We start from the raw sequence: 6,575 nt of genomic DNA on the forward strand, positions 1-6,575 counted from the left end.
TTCAGAGTACTCGGTAATATTCACATATCAAAATGGAATCTTCCTTGAAGATCAGCAAGATCAACCAACAGATCCATATAAAAGAACTATGGACTCATCCGTTGAGGACCAGCAAGGTCAATCAACTAGATCCATGCCCGAATTCACAAAACAACTCTTACTCCTTATTCCAATATCTTCCTCGATGCATGCGTGGGTATCGTCGGCGACCCAGAGCCCGAGCACCATATGGTTAGCACCCTCTAGGATCCTTCGTAAAAAGTAACCTAGCGCTTCACTCATAGGCCGCTTCCTTGGTCCCTTATCCACCGTACTGGAAGCTCACCATTTTAATCGAACTGAGGCTGGTCAAGACCTCGGCCGACCTTGCTACACGAGATGTCCTCCATTGACTCTCCGTGAGCTGTTGCAACTTTATCAAAATAGGTCTCCACGACCTCATTCACAAGATAGTCAATATGCTTCCCCAGCATTCTTGACATAAAGCAGTCATTTAAAAACATGTCATAAATACAGTTTCTATAACGAACTCTCCTTTTTCCACATTGTTCCATTATCAATCCACATTATTTAATTCCACAACCGTTTCATAAGTATTCCTATTCCCATCCAATCATTCACATCACAATTCACACGACACCACATCAATTCTCATCCAATCATAATCATTCATAATCATTCACATCACAATTCACGTGACACCACATCAATTCTCATCCATCACATTCAATTACATCACATCCATTTACACCCATCACATCTCATTCATTCATATCCATCACATTCGTTCATTCATACCACGACATACATTCTCATCCCATCACATACATTCTATCCACATTATATCACGTCACTTCTGTCCACACCATATCTCATTCATACACATCCATCCATCATTCACCTATACGACTACCCACATCTATTCATACATTCCTATCTATCACTTCACATCCACATATATTCATGTCACATCACTTCATTTTTCATCACATCACATTCCTTTGCATCATACATGTTACATCCACATCACATTCTTTTACATACATTCACATCCATTCTTTCACATACACATCCACATCACACTCTTTTACATACATTCACATCCATTCTTTCACATACATCCACTCACATCCCATATCCATTCTTTTACATACATTCACATCCATTCTTTCACATACATCCACAACATCACATTCTTTCATATACATCCACTCACATCCCATATTATTCATTTACATCCTGATTCACATGACATGACATCTCATCACGTCTATTCACCTCACATCTCTTCACCCCTATTCACCACATCCATCCATCCATTCGTGCACATCTATCTAATTCACATCACACATCTCATTACATCCATTCACCTCACATCTCATCACCTCTATTCTCATCACATCTATCCATCCCTTCATTCACATCTATCTGATTCACATCATACATCTCATCACATCTATTTACCTCACATCACCTCTATTCACATCGCATCTATTCATCCCTTCATTCACATCTATCTGATTCACATCACACATCTCATCACTTCTATTTACCTCACATCTCTTTTTCTTCCTGAATTATCTTTCTCAAAAAGGGGGTGATATTTCAATTACTAATTTACTGAATTTCATTCATTGAATATTCACTTAACTAATTTCTAAATTAATCACAAATTTTGATGAGGAATAAATTAATCATTTATCTGAAGATTTCCTGAATTTTCTCTTTATAAACCGAGTGAATATGAAACGATAGAAATTTTCCTCTCAGAGTATTTACTTATTCATTATCAAATATTCATGGAAATTAAACATAGAATTAAAGAGAATCTAATTTTGATATACAAATTCTTTATGCATCTATTTATGCATAAAATCAATTTAATAGGAATAACACTTTTAAAATAAAAAGATTTCCAATATGCATCTTTCTATGCATAGAAATTGAATCTAATGAAAATAACACTTTTATAATAAAAAAATATCCAATATGCATCTTTCTATTGCATAGAAATTGAATCTAATGAAAATAACACTTTTATATTAAAAAAATATCCAAGATGCATCTTTCTATGCATAGAAATTGAATCTAATGAAAATAACACTTTTATAATAAAAAAATATCCATTATGCATCTTTCTATGCATAGAAATTGAATCTAATGAAAAAAACACTTTTATAATAAAATTTTTTAATCCAATATGCATCTTTCTATGCATAGAAATTGAATCTAATGAAAATAACACTTTTATAATAAAAAATATCCAATATGCATCTTTCTATGCATAGAAATTGAATCTAATGAAAATAACACTTTTATAATAAAAAATATCCAATATGCATCTTTCTATGCATAGAAATTGAATCTAATGAAAATAACACTTTTATAATAAAAGAAAATCCTTTTATACATCTATTTATGTATAAAATAGGAATAACACTTTTAAAATAAAAAGAATTTCTTTTAGAATGCACAAACAGAGGAGATTATTCTTTTTGAATAACATAAAGATAAAACTTATTTCCATAAAATTTAAGAAAATTTTGCCATAACCTTCTTTTTGTATGATGGCTGACCTTTTCTCAATTTTTACATTCTAAATTTACTTTAAAATTTATCCCAAGATGCAATAAAGCACCCTAATCTAATCAATTTTTCACTTCTAAAGAGTAATCAATAGGAAAAGTTTAACTCAATTTATTTGTTACTCATTTTAGGATAAAGAAAGGCTGAAATTCTTAATGAAGAGAAGGGGGAAGCCTTTTCATCAAGGCTTATAGTCCATAATCACATTAAAAAGCAAAGAATTCAGAAAACCATAGATTAGAATTATAAAAAAGTAGACTTAATAACTTACATGGAGTTTTGTAAGCTTTCCTTTGGCTTTGTAAGCTTACATGGAGTTTTGTAAGCTTTCCTTTGGCTTGAGGGATTGAGGGTTCTACTCTTGTTTGGATCAAGAGTGGCCACCAATTCTTTGTAGAGGAATTAGTCAAAAACAAGTGAATTATCAAGTGAATTCAATGTTTTTGGCTCTGCGGAGGAGTAGAGTAATAATGCATAAACACTATTAAGCTTTTACAGCTTCTATTTATAGGAAAAAGTGAGCCTCACTCGGACTACACCCATGCGTCTGAAGGATGCTGCTTAGGAATACATATCCAATTACACACACAACTTCTCCACCACCTAATACAGAAATATTTGAATAATCTTTCAATACGATAGAATAACAATAATATGAGACACAGTATCGTGGCATGCTACTACGTGGCATGCTACTACATACCTATACAAGAGGCAGCATGCCGTGTATGACAAGTGGGGCTGGTCAAGATCTAAAGTGGCATGTTGTTGTCCTTTCCACCTTACAAATGCCTTTTCAAAGTGCATCTTTCTGAAATCTTTGAGGACATCTGTGATACCCACCCCAGAGTCCAGTGTGACTCTCTCATGTATGCTGGTTAAGGCGGGTGAGCTCACCTCTAACTTTGTGTAGAGTTGTAGCGTGTACTCAGTCAATTGGAACTAGTACACATGCCGATGTATCCACACGAAGAATGCTCTATCAAAAGGAGGAATTTGGGCATCTCTCATTTGCAAACTTGCCACCTGCCAATATGTCAAACGAGCCTACATTTCCTCCATTGTGAACCAGCCTTATGTGTCTAGCTACATATCAAAAAAACTTTAATGCATCGAGAGAAAATGTGTGATTTTACTCTACATTTGGAATATGTGCTTGAGCAATCTCTGCTAGCATAGGAGTAGTGAATCCACTCGCCTTTTCACCCCAACCCTAGCAAGAGATCACCTTTCTGAAAAACTCTTTGCCACAATTGGGGTTGGCAATTTGTGCCAGCTCATGTCCCCTGTTTGTAAATAGCGCCTCTATCTCCTTCAGGGAATCTTTATAATTCTTATTGAACATTTATTCATTCTGAATGTATTCTTCACTCCCTTGCTCATGCAAACCCCACTGACCTTTGCTTGGTATGTGGCATCGAACTCATACTACAATGAATTTATGTTTTAGAAACATCTTTGGAAAATAAAAATATGGCTTTATTGTAGTCTGAGTACGAGGCACGCACATACCTTGAATACCAATTGAGAGAGGAGTGCCATGGGAAGCTTCAGCCACTTTGATATATTAAGCTCCGATGCTTAAGAGCTTTCTCGGCCCATGCACGATCCACATCACTAAACTTTGACAGCGGCTGTGGATCGATAAGGCCCATATGCTATCATAAATATATCATGTGCCGTTGTGTTCAGCACATGATGAATGGTAGTGACCCTAGACATTTGGCATGCATAATAAATAAGGTTAATGATGACATATAATATGTTTGTTCATTTCAATCACAAAATAAGATCCACTTACTTGTTTATCATGCGTAGCACACCAACATGAACTTGGTCTCTTCCTCCTACAAGACCTGGACCACCCTATAAATCACCTTTAAAACCTTCTCTCTTCCAACTCAAGTGGTTTTTGCGCATTCTTGCCATGCTTTGAGTCAATGATTGCCATCCCAGATAATAAACATATTCCCAACCATGTGTTGCTATCCTTCCATCTACTCTAGTATCATGTCAAACTCTACGGACACATTAGGTGAAATATGGACTCTTATTTTTTCCCCTTAAGGATTTTCACACCTCTTCTCTCTAGAAAAATGGACTCATGGTTGAATTTTTACAAATCAACTCAGAAATGAGCATAGTTTGGACATTTGGAATCTACTCTCTGAGAACTTTCCAATGATATATAGCATGATGGGAAATTTTGCATATTCAAGAAGTCCCCAAATTGGTGATGACATGGCATGTAACGAATCTACTCTTCGAGACCTTTCCAATGATATATAGCATGATGGGAAATTTTACATATTCAAGAAGTCCTCAAATTAGTGATGATGTGGCATATGTAACATGGGTGATGACATGGCCTGCAATGTCATCAAATTTGGGGACTTCTTGAATATGCAAAATTTTTCATCATGCTATATATCATTGGAAAGGTCTCGAAGAGTAGATTCCAAATGTGCAATCTCCACCAACTTTTGATTTGATTTGAAAGAGTTTCACCATGAGCCCATTTTTCTAGAGAGAGGAGGTGTGGAAATCCTTAAGGGGAAAAAATGAGAATCCATATTTCGTCTAATGATGATAGGTCGTGACCAACTGCACTTTGACGGTCGAATGCAAGGGGCTCTTGGCCAGGGAAACCCTCAGAGACAATGAACACCACCAACTGCACTTTGACGGTCGAATGGAAGGGGCTCTTGGCCAGGGAAACCCTCAGAGACAATGAACACCACCATTGTTGTGATATTGGTATGCTCTCTTCCATGCTTTTAATCAACCCTTCAATGCAATCCTCATTTGTTATTAGGATTGCAGGGTTTGCAAGGAAATGACATAGAGGCACTCTTCTTTATTAGGATTGCAGGGTTTGCAAGGAGATGACATAGAGGCACTCTTCTTTATGGACTCCTCTTCTTTGGTGATCATGGCACCACTGTTGGCAACACGATGTTGTTGGGCATTGCATGATCAAGCCTCACACCCAACTGTAACCTAGATGTATTGCTTACCTCGCTTGATGTGGCAACTTATGACATACCCACATCCTGCGTTACTGCAATCTCTCTTGGATTTTTGCTGAAGTCTTTGGATTGTAAATGCATCTGGGAAGGCATTTTGTTTGGGGAGATGAGGGTTTCTGAGATGACAAGTGTGAGGGGATTTAGAAAATTTGAGAGGGTGACAAAGAGAGAGTGGAAAGAGTGCGAGGGCTTGATGGCTTGGGGCATGTGAGTGTGTGTGAGGGCACCAATGACTATGAGACGTGTGAGGGCTTGAGGATGTGTGAGGGCTTGAGCGCAGGGGAGAGAGAGAGAGAGAGAGAGAGAGAGAGAGAGAGAGAGAGAGAGAGAGAGAGAGAGAGAGAGAGAGAGAGAGAGAGATTCGAGGGGGAGAGAGAACGATATGGAAAATCATGTGAGGAAGAGAGCACAATTTGAGGGGCGTCGTATGAGGGGTTGAGAGCAATTTGAGGGCCATGAGGGGCGTGTGAGGGAGAGAGATCAATTTGAGGGGGCGTGTGAGACCTAAACATAGGGAGAGAGAGTGAGTTAAGGGGGCGTGTGAGACTTGAACGTAGGGAGAGAGAGTGAGTTGAGGGGGCAGGGGGATGGGGCAGGTCATTTAAGAAGTTGTTGGACGGCCTTTGTAACGATGACTGCGACTACAACAGGCGCCACGTGTGTTGCATACGCAACACACACATTGCTACCACACATGTATTGCCTAAGTTTGGACAACACACATGGCAGCGACGTGTATTGCCCGAAATCGAACAATACATGTGTCAACAACGTGGCGCTGACATGTTTGCAACAAGGAGCACCACATCGATGTCACATGTAATGCTCGCGTTGTTCGGGCATTACACGTGTGGCACCTATGAGTTTATGTCATGTGTAATGCCCAAACATGGGCATTACACATGGCACACACCACGTGTGTAATGCCTTGACAGGCATTACACGTAGCATACCATGTGT

The sequence above is a fragment of the Cibotium barometz genome, chromosome 30 (genome assembly GCF_041138505.1).
Source record: "Cibotium barometz isolate CiBa-2024 chromosome 30, ASM4113850v1, whole genome shotgun sequence".
NCBI classification, from domain to species: domain Eukaryota; kingdom Viridiplantae; phylum Streptophyta; class Polypodiopsida; order Cyatheales; family Cibotiaceae; genus Cibotium; species Cibotium barometz.